General features: G+C 46.5%; 1 protein-coding gene across 1 annotated transcript in view; it reads right to left on the reverse strand.

Annotated features, from left to right (window-relative positions):
* The window catches only part of LOC139757477 (uncharacterized), a 426,702-nt gene that overhangs the window by 220,869 nt on the left and 184,193 nt on the right, over positions 1-21,640 (reverse strand). The window lies entirely within an intron of this gene.

Genomic DNA, 21,640 nt, shown 5'->3' on the forward strand with positions numbered 1-21,640 from the left:
GACAGCATAGTTATCCTCGGACATGATCATCACGTGTTCATGTTATCATCATCATCATCCTATGAAGTAACAAGTGTTGGTGATGCATCACCATCATCTTTACCTCATCATCATTCTCTCCTCACCTTACTTGTACAGCAACACCGTCTATAAATATGGTAAAAAAAAAAAAAGAAAATATATATGTTTGATGAAATCGCGAATAATATTATCATCTAAAGAAATTCGTGAGTAATGGATTAGTCGGGTATGAGAGGAAAGCAAGAGAAGTATAAGATTTAGGTTTATTTACTCTTGTGTGGCCAGCACTGTGGAGGTTAGTGGCCTCGGGAGCGCTATATTCTCACATTATCACAGTTGTCGGTCCTCCTCAGATTCACATGGATCTGACACTTTTAAGATTTTCTTTACATTTTCAATTCGTGAACATCTTTTTTCCTCAGCTTGTATTTACCTGTGCCTTCCGTCAAACGAGGCCAACTTGCAGAGAATGTTGAATACAACAGTCAGGTACAGGGGCTAATTTTAGCGCCATGAGAACAGCAGTCGCTTCTCCAGGTTGGAGTATGGATGGATGCCCTGTTATGATAGCTATATCCCGACGCCCTATTTAGAGACTGATGTCGCCCCTTTGAGGAAAAAGCATTCGATGGCTTTTGAGCCTGGATTGTGATGTGTTCGCCTGAGCATCAGGATCCCAAGTTGATAATAGATTTCAGTTATTCTGCGTCTTATGAGAAAACGAAATAGTTTCCTCATACTTAGGATCTTCATGGATCTGCGACAGCCAAGAGTAAGTCGTAAGGGTTCACTTTATGCTTCCTCAAGCCTCCTGTCTGGCATTCGATCAAGCAGAGGTGCAGCATGATCAATGTAAGAACATATGTAAGCGTTTTGCATCATTTTAACTTTGATCACTTGTATGCCGTACTGTGCATTAAGACCGCCAGCTGCATATCTTAGTGGTTGAAGCCTCTCTTTACACGGGTGGTTAAGTCTAGTTACAGTAGCTCCAAATGATGGCGTTTCTGAGCCAAGGTACCGATGTCTTCTTGCACAGCCAGCGTGTGATCCAGTACTCGACTGAATTTTCCTCTTGATTTCGCCTCTTTTGAAAGAGCGTCCTTTGAGGATTTCTTTTTATCTCCTCAGCAGATGTCAGAAGCCGAAGCCTTTCTCAAGCATGTAATTCATCGTTGAGTATAGTCAGCGTAGCTAAGTATGTGGTGTTTGGTGTTCTTGGGCATGGACTGAAGAAGGGCATTAACTTGGGACATAAAAACAAGGTGGGTCTCGGTACATCGCCTTGCGGAGTGCCAGGTTCACGCTTTTCAATTTCACTTCTGTGTCCATGAAGCACATGGCTATGTCATGTACAGTTGGCCAGAGATCCACCACAGGAGCCAGTCGTCTCCCTATATCCATCAGCACGACGACCACCAACACCCGCCCATCCCCAACACTACCCATTACCACCACCACCCCCAACCCTACCATCACCACTACCCCAACACTACCATCACCACGACAACCACCATCCCCAACACTACCATCACCACCACAACCACCATCCCCAACACTACCATCACCACCAGCACCACTCCCCCTCCCTCCCTCCCACCCCACCGTACTCACACACACACACACACACACACACACACACACACACACACACACACACACCGCCGCTCGTCCTTTCCTCCGTCTCTTCCTCAACATGTAAAGTAAATAACCAGTTATAACCCTAAATTAAAGCAAATTATCGAGTTCTCACATTACCTGGTGCGGACAGGCCAACTCCGTCCTTAGTACCTGGGGCCCTAACGCTCAGGATCCCGGCGTGCGGGTCGTAAGCCCGTGCCCGCCCGCCCCGCACTCAGTAATTGTGTTGTTGTTGGTAAATAATTAGCAATTTACCGACTATGATGCGGTGGGTTTGCTCAGAGCGCTGATAAACCACTAATGGCCTCATTACCTTAATATGTTCCGCTTCCAGTATGCCTGATCACAGCTGGGGGGAGAAGGGGGAGGGGTGGAGGACGAGAGATCTTCTCTCTCCTCCTCCTCCTCCTCCTCCTCCTCCTCCTCCTCCTCCTACCAGCCTCTATGATTGTTCTTCAGTCAGTGATGGATGTTCTGCCGAGTGACGGCTATCTGTTCCTCAAAGTCTGTTGGATGCAAGGGGGGTTTACGCGCGCGCGCGTTGTTGCGTCACGGTTGGACGATGTTCTTGTGTGCGTTCCTCCGTTCTTCGATCTCTGTTGGATGTTCTGACGCTTGTTCATCTGTTCCTCAGTCTGGTGGGTCTTCTGCAGCATGCTCATCTGTTCTTTCGGTTAGTCCAGGATGTTCTGGAGTTTGTTCAATTTGTTCTTCAATCCCGTGGATGTTCTGTTTTTTTTTGCATCTGTTCTTCAGTCACTGTTGGATGTTCTCCCGTTTTGTTCACATATTTTTTAATCTACCGGATGTTCTGCCGCCTGGGCTTCTGTTCTTTAGTCACTGCTGGTTGTTCTGCCGTCTGTTCATCTGTTCTTCAGTCTGCTGGATGTTTAGGTATTGTTTGTTCTTCTATTTCGTCTGGTCTGTTGCAGCGCACTTTTTTTTTCCTGTTATCTCGTTGTATTTGGCTGATAGAGCCACTCCTCGGCAGTGTTGACACCCAACACGCTCCTCCAGATTGCTGTACGAGCCTCGCGTGAGGCGGAAGACAACGCTAACCCTCATATTTTTATCAGCGCCTCACACATCGGTCGTCTGTTGTTACCAGACGCGTTATCGCTTCAGTCTTACGGAAATGCCCCACAGTTGCCGTGCGGTAGGCTCTATACATGGGGGAGAAAAAGTGAGGAAAGCATGAGCGTTTGTCGATCATTAGACGTTCTGTCGAATGCCGGAAGGGACCGAACGCCAGTCGGAGAGCCAAGGCGTGTGTTGCTTGGATGAATGCCATCAGGATTGAAGGCTGGGAGACCTGATCTCTGGAACAGATCGATGTCTCGAGCACTGATATGTGTGGAGGGGGGAACGCTTCATAGCTGGTGAGAATTTGTTCTTCACCTTCGGTCTTTGTGTCAGTCCTGCCATCCTAGTATTATGGGAAAGGAGAGTTGTGGCGAGGATGGCGAGTTGAGTTTCTTGGTCAAACTTCAGCGCTGAAAGATTTTTTGAAAAGTCATGATATTGATCATGGAAATTCATAAACGAATTGCAAGTTTCGTATTTAATTGAACATTTCATGTCGATTTTTTTTTTCTTAAGATGGTAAACTGACAGATTTAATAACACTGTTGCTCCATTTATATATCACGTTACATTTTCTTCTTGATCGATTTCAAAACAGTGGAAACACTGTCTGTTGGAATCGAGGTGAAAAGAAATCGTACGAGAAATTCGAGTAATATTTCTCAACAAGGTTTTGATCTTATGATTTATTTTCAAATTACGATGTATGGATCCAAATCAAAGCCAGGCTTAAATCTCACCCTCTAACTTGAGGCAGAGTTTCCCCTCCCGTATTATATCGACGTAAAAGCAGTCCTTCATCTCCCCATATGCGACGTAGTCGTCATAAGCCTCTAGCGACTTGTGTGCCCTCGTAGGCAACTCGGTAAAATCACATGACAGTCAGAGATTGTAATTAGCTCTGGCAATCTCCTTCCGTCCTTTTTAGTAATAACTTCGAAAGGCAATGCATTGCGTCTGTCTGTCCAAGGCCAAGACAATAGTCTGATGTTTCCATGACTTAGTGTGCGAGAGAGAGAATGGTGAGTTTCTTGATCACTGCGAAACATAGTCCAGCGAGAATCCAAGTATGATATGTTTACACCCTATGTTTACCCTGGCAGGATGCGTGCGCATGTTGTTGACATCCGTGTGGTACGGCACGTCGCAAGGGTTTTAGTTTTGATTTTTTTAATATTAATTTTTTCTTTAATTTTCATTAATATTTACGTATGGGTGAAGGGCACATACCTAGGGGGTAGGTGGAGGGAGGCCAGTACAGAGCGGCGTACAGTGGGTACAATACATGGACATAGGAGGGCGACAGGTGGGGGTCCAGCCCTCCCGTCAGGTGGGAAGGGAGGGAGGGAGGTGTAGGATACATCAGATACATGATGTATGAATACAGCATAATGAGTGATGCTGACAGTAACATAGGTAACAACATCTGTGTAACACATAGCAAGTTTGTACATAACATCTTGTTAACATTACAGTAATGACGCAAACAAATTGCACGTACACTCGGGTGTGTGTATCTGAAACAGGATACAGTGTAGCAATATAAAAGGTCCGAGTTACAGTACATGTTGGGCATACAGTTGGGGAATATACTGTCGCTGGGGATGTTGTTCACACTGACCGTAATACAATGATGGTCAAGGTACATGACACACTGGTCTTTGTGGGCACAGATGGTGCTTGTAGTGGACATGATTACATCAGGTGTTTACATAGCTCAGGGCATGACGAATTTTGGATGCAGCGTCAGGATGTCTTCAGGGAAATTACTGTCCATGAAGTAAATCACAAAGCTGTCGAAACAGCAAGCCTTGAGGTATGGTATCGCTGAATCTAGGACACTCGTTAATATAGGCGTGTTCAGTCACCATCCACGTGTTCTTTCCATTGCTGAAGTTCTCTTTCGCCAGCCCATTTTTGGGGAAGGTTATGTTCACCGCTGGGATCTAGTGTTCGTTGGTGGCGTGTTCAATTATTTTTTTTTTTTTTTTGGTAGAGGGGAGGAGGAGGCGTTTGTGTTCAATCATTGGGATATGTTTCTTATTTGTTTTGGCTCCTGTGGTGTAAGACTCGCATTTCAGTCACTGGAGAGTAGTGTTTGCCTGTTCAGTCACTGGAGTGATCACAGTTCAGTCACCGTTCATCCACTAGAGTGCGGTGGTCACTGTTCATCACCTGGAATTTAGTGTTCACTGTTCAGCCACTAGTGTGTGTCGTTCACTGTTCAGTCACTGGCGTGTAGTGTTCGCTGTTCAGTCACTGGAATGTAGTATTTACTGTTCAGTCACAGGCATGTAGTGTTTACTGTTCAGTCATTGGTAATAGTGTTCACTTCAGTCACTGGTAATAGTGTTCACTGTTCAGTCATTGGCGTATAGTGTTCATTGTTCAGCTAATAGAGTGTTGCGGGCACTGTTTTCAGCAGCTCGAGTCCAATGTTCACTATTCACCCACCCGTGTGTAGTGTCCGCTGTGTTCAGCAGATGGAGTGCAATGTTCACCATTCAGCTACTACGGGGCAGGGTACACAGTCAGGCGGGCTAAGCGCATAAAAGTAAATGAGATGTTTGAGGACAATGTGTGGTGTGAGGTGGTTTGATCGAGTAAGTAATGTAAGGGTAAGAGAGAGGTGTGGAAATAAAAAGAGCATGGTTGAGAGAGCAGAAGAGGGTGTTTTGAAATGGTTTGGGCACATGGAGAGAATGAGTGAGGAAAGATTGACCAAGAGGATATATGTGTCGGAGGTGGAGGGAACGAGGAGAAGTGGGAGACCAAATTGGAGGTGGAAAGATGGAGTGAAAAAGATTTTGAGTGATCGGGGCCTGAACATGCAGGAGGGTGAAAGGCGGGCAGGGAATAGAGTGAATTGGATCGATGTGGTATACCGGGGTCGACGTGCTGTCAGTGGATTGAATCAGGGCATGTGAAGCGTCTGGGGTAAACCATGAAAAGTTTTGTGGGGCCTGGATGTGGAAAGGGAGCTATGGTTTCGGGCATTACTACATGACAGCTAGAGACTGAGTGTGAACGATTGGGGCCTTTGCTGTCTTTTCTTAGCCCTACCTTTCACACATTAGGGGGAGGGGGATGGTATTCCATGTGTGGCGAGGTGGCGATGGGAATTTATAATAAAGGCAGACTATGAATTATGTACATGTGTATATATGTATATGTCTGTGTGTGTATATATATATGTACATTGAGATGTATAGGTATGTATATTTGCGTGTGTGGACGTGTATGTATATACATTGTGTATGGGGGTTTGTTGGGCCATTTCTTTCGTCTGTTTCCTTACGCTACCTCGCAAACGCGGGAGACAGCGACAAGGCAAAATAAATATGTATATATATATATATATATGTATATATATATATATATATATATATATATATATATATATATATATATATATATATATATGTATGTATGTATATATGTATATATATGTGTGTGTGTGTTAAGTGCGTTTAAATTAGGCTTTTGTAACGAGTCATTATTTGTGTGATGAAAAACCCTATGCTCTCATTGTCTCTCGCATGGTAAAAGTGACCTTGTCGTACTCCGTGATTTTTTTGTGGGGTTTTATCCTTCACATTTTTCTTCCTGTGACTGGAAAGTAAATTTTTTTCTTTTTTTTCTTTTTACCAGTGTAGGGTTTTGATGTTTTACCAGGTGAGATTAAGTGTTTTACGTGGGAGGCGTGTGTGAGGAGCTTGGGGTCTAAATAATAGATTTCAACAGGTCAAGAAGCGTCGTTTATCCCATGACTTGACCCGGAACGGTCGGGTTTAATGCCAGTAGAGCGTCGTGCTCTAGGGTCGTACCGTCGTGATCAGAGAGTCGTACCGTCTTGCTCAAGGGTCGTACCGTCATGCTCAAGGGTCGTACCATTATTGATATATAAATATACACACTTGTATTACTGTAGTATATATAAGGATAGTTATAGTATAAATAATAGCTTTTCAGTAATCATAGTTCATATGAAGAATATCTTTTTGTCTCTTCCAGGGTTCATATGAGTGCGTTATTAATTCCAGGATAATCTAGTACATTTTATCGTCGGAGATATTACACCATTATGTTGCAAAGGTCATCTGGTCAAGTGCACAAACGCTGACCTCTTGAACACTGTGGTACGACCTTTGAGCGCGGTGACACGACCCGTGGGTACGACCCTCGAGCACACGGTGACACGACCCGTGAGTTTCATGGCTTGGTCATTTACGACCCTAAGATTGGATGGACTTGACCTCTGACCTAACGTTTTTAGGGTCTGGCCAATGGTCATGATTTGAAGAGCCTTGTTCAAGGGACGTTCCGTCGTGCTCAAGGGACGTACCGCAGTGCTCATGGGACGTACCGTCGTGCTCATGGACGTACCGTCGTGCTCAAGGGATATGTCGCTGTGCTCAGGGACGTACCGTCGTGCTCAGAGACGTACCGTCGTGCCCAAGGGACGTACCGTCGTGCCCAAGGGACGTACCGCCGTGCCCAAGGGACGTACCGTCGTGCTCAGGGACGTACCGTCATGCTCAAGGGACGTACCATCGTGCTCAAGAGAACACAATTTCGCTAGGACGCTGTACACGCCCCGTCCCTACCACCACAGCACGTACTGGCGTGACACACAGATACAGAACCCGATGACCTTATCTTACACACACACACACACACACACACACACACACACACACACACACACACACACATACACACACACGAGATCGTAACACTGAGGCGGAGGTATCCGTGACTTGATGCCCGTGTCATTAGTGAGGTTACCGGTGTACGTACTCAAGACTTGGGCTGGTAAGCGTACTGCTGCTGCTGCTGCTGCCCAGGAGTGTGTGACTGGCCCACTAGTAGAGCTGGCCCACCAGAAGAGCCGGCCCTCCGTTATAACTGGCCCTCCAGTATAGCTGACCCACTAGAATAGCTGGCCCACCATTATAGCTGGCCCACGAGTATAGCTGACCCGCCGGTATAGCTAGCCAAAGACAATGGCTAGCCTCCGACCTAAGCTTTCTACCCAGAGATCGCGACCACCACGCGGTGTTTACTTTCATTCTCTTTTTCACCCATGATCCTTGACGGAGTCTGAGCTTCATGCGAGTCTGCATTGAAGGAAGGATTGAAGGTAAGGTCGAACCCAGACTCTTGCTCACATGACGTACGACCACTGGCGTCCGTATGGCTCCCTCTCTCTCTCTCTCTCGTGACACACAACCGCTGATTTATGTCTCGGAGTGACATTCATTCGTCCGTTTCTGTAAATCCTGAGTGGAATACATAACCACGCAGGATGTCGTGTGTCCCTTTTTACACTCGATGATGAAGTGGGTGGCTACCATACCACGTAGGGATGTCACTCTTCGTCAAGCATTATACACACCCGCTACACACACACACGCACACACACACACACACACACACACACACACACACACACACACACACACACACACACACACACACACACACTTAGAGTGTAAGGAGTCGAGCAAGAGCGGGAGGGAAGCCCAGATCACACCACGAAGCACGTGGAATAGAATTTCCTCCTGTGTGTACAGATGAATGTACTCCCGTACTGCCCTGACCACACCACACCACACACCACTTTCGCCTTCTCTGCCTTTTTCTTATTGTTGTTCGTACGTTTGAGGTCATTGGAGAGAGAGAGAGAGAGAGAGAGAGAGAGAGAGAGAGAGAGAGAGAGAGAGAGAGAGAGAGAGAGTGTAACACAGCGTCACGGAAGTTAGGGAAAAAAGTACGAGAAAATGGCTGTGTATTGTGTATCAAGTGACTTTCCCAGAGCTAATCAAGATAGCTGCCACGAACGACTGGCCAAACACCCTCTCGACGCAGCAGTTTAAGTTCTTCCAGTTTGATCTTTGTGTCCCGGAGATCTTCTGTATATTGCCGGTTGAATCTAATTATTTCTATGTTGATACGTCCCTCTGATTAGCCGTTGTAATTCGGCATTGCAGGTTTCTTGTGCTATAAGGTTCCTTGGCTTTCGAGTTGAAAGATAATTTTCTGGTCCTGTACAAAGATTGACTGATGCATAGTTCATGGCAGGAGACCAAACCTTCACTCTGGGAAGTGTGTCAGGTGACATTAACAGTTGTGGTTCAGGTTGTGGACACCTGTGTGAGGTAGTCTCGGAATCCAGCAGAATATGACAACTCTTCCCAGTACACTCGCTCGATAGTGTACTGGCAGAAAACTGTGACATTTTTGATTTGATTGATTTCCTGTAGGAAATCAATCATTCACGCAAATCTGATTTATTTTAGACGGTATCTCGTGGTAAATTTAGATATTTCTATGTTAGATTTTTAAAATTTTATATATAAAATGGCAAATGACAGGAAATGTTGCTAGCAGTCAACATATTAAAATACGATGAAAGAGAATCAGCCAATCGGAATTTCTGAAAAGTCATCACCTGTGGTATACCATGTTGTTTCAACAAATTGCGACACAAAAGGCAAATGAGCAGCCATCATGCATTTTACACCAGTATGCTGTTTACTTTCCTAGTGTGTTCATTTTAAAATGTATTTCTAGACATCAAAATGAATAAGAAAAAGAAAATCGTGTAAACCACATTTCTACTGCATCAATAAGGCTGTCCTAAACTGTTCTGATTCTATCATACATTTTTAAACCTTGGGTCACATATCTTCTTCACTCTCCATCATTACAGGTAATTATCATTTGACGAATGTACCAACGTCATGTTGTTTTCTCTGTTGTTTTTTGCTGTAGCTTTCAACTTCCCGGTGGAAAGTGTTGTTGCCAACCCTGACCCCGAAGACGGTCTGTTTTGTTCTTCATGTTTGGGGTATTCTTCTCCTGACGACAGTCCTGCATTGCGTGTCGACTTTGATTCAGACACGTTCTGCGGAAGCGGAAGATGTTGGTATGATCATATGATACCTGCGTACGAGTCATATGATCACTAATTTTTCTACGTGGGAATTAGGCTGTGCAGTTTCCCGCTTTCTATGAGCCCCATAGGCTATGTATAATCCCGTTTTCTAAGTGCATAGTGAATGGGTTACTTGGTCGTGGGGGGGGGGGAGTGTGTGTGTGTGTGTGTGTGTGTGTGTGTGTGTGTGTGTGTTTACGAAGAGCGATAACCCCCCGTTCCGTCGGCGGGGACTCAGATGATTATTTTACGACCTTCGGAGGTGAGGTGAGGAGGGGCATCGTTACACAAGACATTATAGCCTTTATCAGCGGATTGCTCCCAAGGTGTGTGTATCATGTGAGGACCATTGTTCGTCCGGAGACGCAGTGGATCTTGGGGCGGCGTCGGGCGAGAGACGCACCCCCTTGTTCACACTATCATGAGCCGTCTTCACATGGCACCGTAATGATGGCCTATCACTCACCCGCCACACCACAGGGCTCACCCTCTACCTCCCCTGTTATCAAAGGTGTTATTGTTAGGGAGTGATAAACCGGGTCCCGGCTGTCGCGTGATGGTGCCTAATTGTCCGGCAGGCGGGTGTACCTCGTCTCTTGTGTCTGGTCGTCGAGAACCGTGATGTTCCTGTCGCTTCTGTTGTTGTTGCTGCCCCCGCCACGCCGTTGGCTCCTACAGGTAGCTCCTGCCGGTGCTCGTCCATCTGACAGTGCTTATAGAGATGTTAGGCATCAGCAAAGTCCACACTACTATGATTTTGCTTTTTTTTTCCATGGCGTCTAGTGGTGTTCGTTCATGACACACCTGGAGATCATGTGACCTTTGTGTAACAATAAGGTCACGAGACACAGGTCATGTGGAAGAAAGACTGTTTGGTCACATCATCTATTGTGGCCGAAAATTAGATGCGACTCGTGTCTACTGCTACAGAGGTCAGAATATGTAGACGAAACATTCTGACAGTTGTGCTACGAGGTCACGATGCTTATGACATCAGGTCATGACACAGTGGAACATGATGTGACATCCTCGCTACACGAGATCTTCGCTCAGCAGACTCCATTGATCTGTTAAATGTGGGCTCTCCGCACGAAACAACATGCTTCGCACTTTACTACACGTTTACGGCAACATTTCCCAGTGTCGCTTCATGCAGTCGTGCATCGGTTCCACAACAGAGACCTGAAGTTGTAGTAAAATCACGTACGATTGGTGTTAGGCATCTGACATCGTGTAGTCTGAAGTGACATCTCAGGGTAGAGCTGGGAGATGACCCTAGACTTCAAAATAGGAAGACCTCCTGCGTCTTACCCCAGTTAGTCGTTGGTTCACCGTATTTCTCCAGGGGCCCAACATAATGAATGTGGCGGACACGCCCACACATAAAACGCTGTCGACGTGGTCGACCCCTCCTCCCCACCAGATGAATTCATATGCATCAGCCAAGCCATCTAAGCCATTCAAATAGTCCACTGGCTCTGGGACACTGAGGCATACCCTGTCCCCGGAAATGTTCACCACTTGACTCGTGGCTCATAATTCTCCAATGGGGGATCTGTGATGCCTCATCTCCCATGTCCTTCTTTGGCAGCAGCTCTCAAGTTTCGTTGGGTCCTGCCCCTCCATCTAGACTTCCTTGGGACATCTGCATCGCCCGTCTCAAGCAGCAGCCTCAACATCGCGACCTTCGGCGCCACGCCCATTGACTCAGGACATCGACAACGCTTCATCCCTTCTGCAGAGGTTCCACGAGACTCACCATAAGCTCTCCCACGGACCGTCTGCGTCACCACACCCCGTATTTCCTGCATCAGCGCCACACAACTTATATTCTCCGGCGGTAGTAACTCGGGGCACCAGCCTTCCTCCTCCTCCCGCACTTGCACCAGCGCCAAGGGAACCCTTCCTTCATCACCTCACCTTATCTCGTCTCACCTCACCTTCTTACCTAATCCTGCACCACTTGCGGCAGGCCGCCTGTATTACACACCCTCCGCACTTGACCCCAACCCCTCACTTAGTCTGATCACAACCGCAGACAAAAGAATTCAGACACAAGAAGACCCGCTAAATGTTCAAAGACGAATGTCTTTACAGATGGCTCAGCTGTGAGCTAAGTACAAAGGCCTCAACATGTCAACATCATGTCAGCCACTACACCTACTCTACTGCCAAAGCGACAACTCGTACCACAACATAATCCACCATTTCAACTTCATCACCACCGCAAGATTTTACGATATACCACCTCGGCACCACGTCAACCACCACGGCAACGATGTCAACTACTCGCATCATATTTCCCCCCTCGTCAGTTAGTATATCTACAGCAGTATTTCGCCCCCGAGGCTAACGCCACGTCAAGTACCACTTCAACTCATCAGCCACCTCCTGGACTCCATGTCAGCCACCTCCCTCATAAAGACGTCATGCACACCATCTCATTCGGCTGTGCGCCACTCTCCCGCTGCCCGCCCTCCTCATCCCCCTCACGACAGTACGTACGTCAAGATCAGCTCGTTCCCTCCCGTCGAGCACCTCCACAAAGCCCTTTTATCAGCGCCTCTAGCGGATCTTGGCCACTCGGCAGCCGCCAGCCGCCACCACCGCCTCAGAACGTCATCACGTCATGACCCACCGAGTCGCCCGCCACGTCAGCCAGCACCAGAACGTCGTGTTATCAGCGTCACAAGAGAATCAGGTCGTCCAACGTCTTGCACTCATTTGAGGCCAGCAAGCATTAACATCCCGACGAGGGGAATATATATATATATTATATTTTTTTTTTTTATTATACTTTGTCGCTGTCTCCCGCGTTTGCGAGGTAGCGCCAGGAAACAGACGAAAGAAATGGCCCAACCCCCCCCCCATACACATGTATATACATACGTCCACACACGCAAATATACATACCTACACAGCTTTCCATGGTTTACCCCAGACGCTTCACATGCCTTGATTCAATCCACTGACAGCACGTCAACCCCGGTATACCACATCGCTCCAATTCACTCTATTTCTTGCCCTCCTTTCACCCTCCTGCATGTTCAGGCCCCGATCACACAAAATCTTTTTCACTCCATCTTTCCACCTCCAATTTGGTCTCCCTCTTCTCCTCGTTCCCTCCACCTCCGACACATATATCCACTTGGTCAATCTTTCCTCACTCATTCTCTCCATGTGCCCAAACCACTTCAAAACACCCTCTTCTGCTCTCTCAACCACGCTCTTTTTATTTCCACACATCTCTCTTACCCTTACGTTACTCACTCGATGAAACCACTTCACACCACACATTGTCCTCAAACATCTCATTTCCAGCACATCCATCCTCCTGCGCACAACTCTATCCATAGCCCACGCCTCGCAACCATACAACATTGTTGGAACCACTATTCCTTCAAACATACCCATTTTTGCTTTCCGAGATAATGTTCTCGACTTGCACACATTCTTCAAGGCCCCCAGAATTTTCGCCCCCTCCCCCACCCTATGATCCACTTCCGCTTCCATGGTTCCATCCGCTGCCAGATCCACTCCCAGATATCTAAAACACTTCACTTCCTCCAGTTTTTCTCCATTCAAACTCACCTCCCAATTGACTTGACCCTCAACCCTACTGTACCTAATAACCTTGCTCTTATTCACATTTACTCTTAACTTTCTTCTTCCACACACTTTACCAAACTCAGTCACCAGCTTCTGCAGTTTCTCACATGAATCAGCCACCAGCGCTGTATCATCAGCGAACAACAGCTGACTCACTTCCCAAGCTCTCTCATCCCCAACAGACTTCATACTTGCCCCTCTTTCCAAAACTCTTGCATTTACCTCCCTAACAACCCCATCCGTAAACAAATTAAACAACCATGGAGACATCACACACCCCTGCCGCAGACCTACATTCACTGAGAACCAATCACTTTCCTCTCTTCCTACACGTACACATGCCTTACATCCTCGATAAAAACTTTTCACTGCTTCTAACAACTTTCCTCCCACACCATATATTCTTAATACCTTCCATAGAGCATCTCTATCAACTCTATCATATGCCTTCTTCAGATCCATAAATGCTACATACAAATCCATTTGCTTTTCTAAGTATTTCTCACATACATTCTTCAAAGCAAACACCTGATCCACACATCCTCTACCACTTCTGAAACCACACTGCTCTTCCCCAATCTGATGCTCTGTACATGCCTTCACCCTCTCAATCAATACCCTCCCATATAATTTACTAGGAATACTCAACAAACTTATACCTCTGTAATTTGAGCACTCACTCTTATCCCCTTTGCCTTTGTACAATGGCACTATGCACGCATTCCGCCAATCCTCAGGCACCTCACCATGAGTCATACATACATTAAATAACCTTACCAACCAGTCAACAATACAGTCACCCCCTTTTTTAGTAAATTCCACTGCAATACCATCCAAACCTGCTGCCTTGCCGGCTTTCATCTTCCGCAAAGCTTTCACTACCTCTTCTCTGTTTACCAAATCTTTTTCCCTAACCCTCTCACTTTGCACACCACCTCGACCAAAACACCCTATATCTGCCACTCTATCATCAGACACATTCAACAAACCTTCAAAATATATATATATATATATATATATATATATATATATATATATATATATATATATATATATATATATATATATATATATTTTTATATATATATATATATATATATATATATATATATATATATATATATATATATATATATATATATATATATATATATATATGTGTATATATATATATATTTGGAGCGGGTGGCTGGAAATCCTCCTCTCTTTTTTTTTTATATTTTCCAAAAGAAGGCACAGAGAAGGGAGCCACGTGAGGATATTCCCTCAAAGGCCCAGTCCTCTGTTCTTAACGCTACCTTGCTAACGCGGGAAATAGCGATTTGTATGAAAGAAAGATTATATATATATATATATATATATATATATATATATATATATATATATATATATATATATATATATATATATATATATATATATGTGTGTGTGTGTGTGTGTGTGTGTGTAGTTGTTAACTCCTTAAGTGCGACAATGCGGCCTTTGCGCACGACGGTACGACGCTAGGGTATGATGACCAGACCAGCTGACCTAAACCCTTAAAGGGACCAGACAAAGGTCAGGCCATCTTCCCCAAGGGCTGTACCGTCGGTCGTTCTCAAGGTTAAAAGAAAACAGCCCTTGATAAAACTGCTCCCCTCCCCCCCGGCTGTCAGGCGTTGACAGTAATGGAGGCGGCGATAGTAAGAGGGATGTAGACGGTAACGTTGACGGGAATGGGGACGGCGTGATAACAGTGATGGTGTAGAGGGCAGTAGCAACGATGATAACGTCTATAATGGGCACGGTGATAAGTGGCCGTGTGGACGGAAGTGGGGAAACGATGAGGTGGGGGTGATGGTGATCATACTGCTAATGGTGAGGGGTACTGCTGGTGGCGGCGGTGTAACGATGAGGTGGGGTGATGGGAGATGTTGGAGTGTGCGTGAGGGTGGACGGTTAGAGGTGGTGATGGGAGGTGCAGGGAGTATTGAAGCGGTGATGGAGACGTTCTCTCTCTCTCTCTCTCTCTCTCTCTCTCTCTCTCTCTCTCTCTCTCTCTCTCTCTCTCTCTCTCTCTTTGTTTCTTTTTGCATGAACAGCGACGTCTCGCCTAGTTCCCACTGTGATGAAAACTGTACACGTGAATTTAAACTGTGGGTCAGATGAGGGTTGGCGCTCGTTTGAGTAAGTCCTGATGTGTTGATCTGTGCTGTGAGTTGTGTTTGCTGATGATGCATAGTACTTATGGACGAGTAGGACAGATATGTGTCACAGAACTGACTGTGGAAGCATTCTCGGTGCTTGTGTAGCTTAGATAGATCAAAATAGTTTGAGAACTTGAGTCACATCTATGATGCTTCGCTGTGGTTCGATCGTATCAGACGATACACCCAGACTTTTCCTTCGCTGGGAATCGACTTAACGTCTTCACGGGGAACTGCTGAAATTCTTCAGGAAAACAGAAAACGAATTTTTCCCCACCTCGCCGTCCTGACCACTTTACAGTGCCGGATCCAGTTTGACCTGTTGGCTGGACATCATCCCAGGACGTGTGTGTTTACTTCCAGGGGAGGCTGGAAGGGAAGGGGGGGGGGTTTGTTATGTCTCCTACTGGATGTGTGGCGTCCCACCTAACATTAGCTACCTCTGGTTTAACGTAGACCAGCCTCACTTAAAAGGCACAGTGTGTAGTGTTAAGTGTAAGTGACTCGTGAGCCATAGTTCGACTTGCTGTGACCGGGTCGGTCGTCCTACAGCAGCAGCACTTATCTAGGAAGCGTCCCTCTCTGATGCGGCCAATCACCGTTGACTTCGATGTTACCAATCACCGTTCAACCCCGGTGCTGTCAGGTTCGCCCGCAACCAATCAGCATGCACGCTGGTGCACCGAAGAGCCTCATGACCAATGAGCGGTCACTTTGTAACTGCGTAACGCCTCGTCCAAACCCAATGAACGATGTACTTGACGTGGTGGAACTACCCCCACTACAAGTCGTCTTTGATGTGGTGGTGTGCGAAGAACAACTGTAGAGTAAACAGGGCTTTAGCTTGAGGTTATTTACGAGCGATCACTGTGAGCCAAGTACAGTGTGTGTGTGTGTGTGTGAGACCTTCTTAACGGTTTATATAACCCGTCAGCCTCGGTGTGAAGTTGCGTGTAGTGGCCGTCCGGAGCGATATCCCCCGGAGATTACGTAAACAAATGGTGTTGACTGGCCGCCGATATCTTCCACCAATGAGCGAGCACACACACGCGGGGGGTTCCGTAAACCGGCTCTCCCCCAGTGTCCAGGGGATGTCTGTTGTGGCTGGCCCGGCACGACGAAGGATCGTGGCCTGGTGTGGCGGCGTAACGCCAGGGTTACGGGAGGCAACACCTGCCGTATGGAGGAAAGTGAACCTCAAGGGCTCGAGCATCAGTCTGGAGAACTAACATTAGTCTGAGGGACTGTAACGCCAGTCATAAGGACTGTAACACCAGTCTGAGGGACTGTAACGTCAGTCTTAAGGACTGTAACGCCCGTCTGAGGGACTGTAACGTCAGTCTTAAGGACTGTAACGCCAGTCTGAGGGCCTGTAACGTCAGTCATAAGGACAGTAACACCAGTCTGATCGACTGTAACGCCAGTCATAAGGACTGTAACACCAGTCTGAGGGACTGTAACATCAGTCATATGGACTGTAACACCAGTCGTACGGACTGTTATATTAGTGTTCCAAACTGACACAGGCCTAAGATGACTGTAACATCAGTCCTGAGAACTTGAGCACCAGCTCTAACTACTACCTTCAACCACCAGTTTAGTGTGTCTGGTGTTACGAGATGACTCCTACTGAGCATTGCAGGATGTGTGTGTGTGTGTGTGTGTGTGTGTGTGTGTGTGTGTGTGTGATGCATAGCAGCTTTGTTCTTGCTCAGCGTTTGTAAACACATCACTTGGATGTGTAAATCGCTGAATAATTCCCTCACTGCTGCCCAATCCTCGTTATCAATTATCTGTTAGTTATACTTCATTTATTGAGGTCCACCAGTCCCTGGATCTCGTGTGTTCTCTTGTATCCTCGTTTGCGACCCCGTCCACAAGAGGGGTTGGAGTACACAATAAACGCGCTGTTCCTACGACAAAAAAAGATTTAGAAAATGAAAGTAAACAGAAAGAAAGAGAAAAAAGTACCCACCTAAATCTCTCGCTCCGTTTTAACTGTCTGTTATCCTGAGCCTCCTCTCTCATTTTTACAAAGCGTGGCCTCAGGTACACAGATGTCCACTTTGTGCAAATCAGCTTTGCAGAACTAGGGTCCACGGGCGGCCCCCAACCCCCGCAGGTTATATAAACACGTCACGGTCTCTTCTGGCAACACCGGTGTTGTCACTTGAAGATCCTCGTTGTAATCTCGTGGTATGAGGCATTTTGTACCCCGTAGTTTAATGTGTTTTTAGTCTTTCAATCCGTTGGAAAGACAAGAAATTGTGACCATAGTCACCGCTGGCTACAGATACACCTCGTCAAGACAAGACAGGGGAAAACTGTCGCCTTTGCACCTTAATATGCCTCCAGGTATGAGCGAGTTGGTGTTGACGACAAAGGCAGCAGCAGCGGCCCGTCCGTCATCTTCGGCGGGGTCACCCTGTGATAGTAGGGGGGTCGCCCCCTCCCACTCAGTCTGGCAGGAGAGCATCACATGAGGCTCACACGTCAGTCTCGAGCATCCGAGAACGCGATGGAACGATTACCCAACGGAACAAGAAAGTCTAGGTTGAGGATCAACCCGAATTAACCATCACGTCTTTGACCAAAGGCCGACTCGGCTCCTCAATTCCTCAACTACGGAATTTCCTCGCTGATCCCAAGACCTAACCTCACGCTTTACTAGTCACCACCTTAGATATTCGTGTCTGTCCAGTTTTGGTCTCCTTGCTTGAAGGAAGACATAGACCGAATCCAGAGGGTACAGAAGGGAGCTACCCTGACGGAGAAATAGATCCTGTGATGCTCGAATGAACGACTCAGATTTATATAGCTTAGAAAAGAGAGGAGTTAAGAGGTGATGTAATTCCAGTATTCACAATCGTCAAAGGCTTCGATAATCTCGGTCTAACGAGCTACTTAAGGATGGATTCATCTGATTTCACTCGTTAGTAATGGGTGCAAATTCAAGGGCCAACGTTTAACCTCAAACGAGGCTCTGTTCGTTTTCTTCCTCAGGCTTGTTGATATATGGAATGATTTTTGTTGTTCGCTAATGATACAGCGCTGGTGGCTGATTCATGTGAGAAACTGCAGAAGCTGGTGACTGAGTTTGGTAAAGTGTGTGAAAGAAGAAAGTTAAGAGTAAATGTGAATAAGAGCAAGGTTATTAGGTACAGTAGGGTTGAGGGTCAAGTCAATTGGGAGGTGAGTTTGAATGGAGAAAAACTGGAGGAAGTGAAGTGTTTTAGATATCTGGGAGTGGATCTGGCAGCGGATGGAACCATGGAAGCGGAAGTGGATCATAGGGTGGGGGAGGGGGCGAAAATTCTCGGAGCCTTGAAGAATGTGTGGAAGTCGAGAACATTATCTCGGAAAGCAAAAATGGGTATGTTTGAAGGAATAGTGGTTCCAACAATGTTGTATGGTTGCGAGGCGTGGGCTATGGATAGAGTTGTGCGCAGGAGGATGGATGTGCTGGAAATGAGATGTTTGAGGACAATGTGTGGTGTGAGGTGGTTTGATCGAGTAAGTAACGTAAGGGTAAGAGAGATGTGTGGAAATAAAAAGAGCGTGGTTGAGAGAGCAGAAGAGGGTGTTTTGAAATGGTTTGGGCACATGGAGAGAATGAGTGAGGAAAGATTGACCAAGAGGATATATGTGTCGGAGGTGGAGGGAACGAGGAGAAGAGGGAGACCAAATTGGAGGTGGAAAGATGGAGTGAAAAAGATTTTGTGTGATCGGGGCCTGAACATGCAGGAGGGTGAAAGGAGGGCAAGGAATAGAGTGAATTGGATCGATGTGGTATACCGGGGTTGACGTGCTGTCAGTGGATTGAATCAGGGCATGTGAAGCGTCTGGGGTAAACCATGGAAAGCTGTGTAGGTATGTATATTTGCGTGTGTGGACGTATGTATATACATGTGTATGGGGGTGGGTTGGGCCATTTCTTTCGTCTGTTTCCTTGCGCTACCTCGCAAACGCGGGAGACAGCGACAAAGCAAAAAAAAAAAAAAAAAAAAATTTCCAATTAAAGTGGTTGAAAACACTGGCATAGATAAACTGAAGACTAGACATACGTTTCCATTCAAATCCACTTCTAACATTACTGACTCCTCCTCAGCTATACAAAAATCTAATATTTCTCTCTGAAAAAAAAAATCTCTTACCACAGTAATCCATGAGTTTGTCCTCTTCCACTATCAGAAACAGCCACGTTAGGATCCAGTGGTCTGCTGCCGTATGAATATGTTTGTATGTACCTTATTACTCTGGCGACTCTCTTTCTGTAGCCTCGTCTGTAGCTCTGGTGATGGCCATGGGGAAATTACTAGTAAGATCTCTGTTGATTAAAGAAGACGTTTCTATCCTGCTTCCATGGAAGTGGCCAGTGGCGAAATGACCTCTGTTGGTTCCAGGATACCTTGGACCAGTTGTCTTGTGTGTGCGTCACACTATCCAGTCCCGGGCTGGAAGGAAGGCAGAGAGTTCCGGGTGGCTGGAGTTAAAGCCATGAATATTTTTCTTGCTTGTTGACTTCGAGGGACGACGGGTGCGGTGAGGTGAAGGCTTAGGGAGGGGTTTACTGGCGGGAGGAGGAGGAGGAGTGAGGGGGTGGTGGTTCCTGAAGGAGTGCGATGGGCAAGGGAAAGTTACGAAAACAGAAGGAAAGTTGCATCGCCGGAATATCTTACCTCTCTCTCTCTCTCTCTCTCTCTCTCTCTCTCTCTCTCTCTCTCTCTCTCTCTCTCTCTCTCTCTCTCTCTCTCTCTCTCTCTCTCTCTCTGTTTTCAACGCTCGATTAGACCCTTGTCCTCCCCAGACTTTAGCTTAAAGCTAGCTTTATTTTTTGTTTTCTCCTTCCGGGGAGCGACCCTCCAGGTTATACTGAATGTTGACTGGTAGTGTGCTAACAGATCATGAGACTCGAGCCCATTGCCTTACCAGGCGACTGTGTCATATTGTTTGTGCCTCGCCGAAGTGAGAGACGATGATTCTGTCCTTAATAATTTGTGATAATTATCATGTTAATGCAATTAACCTGTGAATAGGCCATTTTTTTCTTCCTTTTAATATCAACACATCGGTTATTACAGTGGGTGTGACGGTGGCACAGATGTAGGATGGGCAAAACATAAGAACAGTGTCTGTGGGCGATCTTGTTGCCTGCCAGCTGATCGTACATCCACTGCAAGGCCAGAGGCGGAGTTGATCTGCTATTGAGTCCGGAAACATCATTTGCATATGCCCATATGCCAGGTTTTATTACAAGCTGAGTATTACCCCTCACGATGTCAACGGTAATTCAGCTCGAGGAAGGAAGGCAGGTGGTGATTTGAGAGAGAAGTATCCCCAACTTTACCCAGACCGATTGGTTGTATGTGAGAGACGATTGTTGGGTATGTGTTTGTACTGCGCAAGCGTTAGTTCTCAGTGAAGGAGTTGCAGTAACCTCTTCAACATGAGGGTACGATCCTTGGGCACGACGGTGCGATCCCTGAGCACGACTGTATTATCCCTGAGTAGGACGGTACGATCCTTAAGCACGACGGTACGATCCTATCCTTGAGTACGACGATATAACTCGAGCACAACACTACGAGCCTTGAGCACGAGGGTACAACCCTAGGGTATGATGGTGTGACCTTTAACCTGACATTCAACGATCAGATCAAAAGACAAATCTTCATACCCAAGGGCCGTATGGTCATGTAGAAGGGTCGTACGATCGTCACGTTGTGTTCAAGGGTCGCACCATCGTGTTCAAGGGTCGTACCGTCGTGTTCAAGGATCGCGCCATCGTGATCAAGGGTCGTAACGTCGTGTTCAAGGATCGTACTGTCGTTTTCAAGGGTCGCACTGTCGTGTTGAACGATCATTTCGTCGTATTCAAGGATCGTACCAACATGTTCAAGGGTCGTACTGTCGTGTTCAAGGATCGCACCGTCGTGTTCAAGGGTCTTACTGTCGTGTTCAAGGGTCGTATTGTCGTGTTCAAGGAGAGAAGAAATTAAGCCCCTCTCAAGTCTACCAACAGGTCGGCCATATATCCCTTTTGCACACACAATCTCCGATAACCTAAATTGCCTCGGACGAAATGGATTCGACGATTACACGACTCGCTCACACCCACACCCAACCTGTGGCAGAAATTGGTGATGTGAAAGATTGCGCA

Source organism: Panulirus ornatus, chromosome 2 (assembly GCF_036320965.1).
Source record: "Panulirus ornatus isolate Po-2019 chromosome 2, ASM3632096v1, whole genome shotgun sequence".
NCBI lineage: Eukaryota > Metazoa > Arthropoda > Malacostraca > Decapoda > Palinuridae > Panulirus > Panulirus ornatus.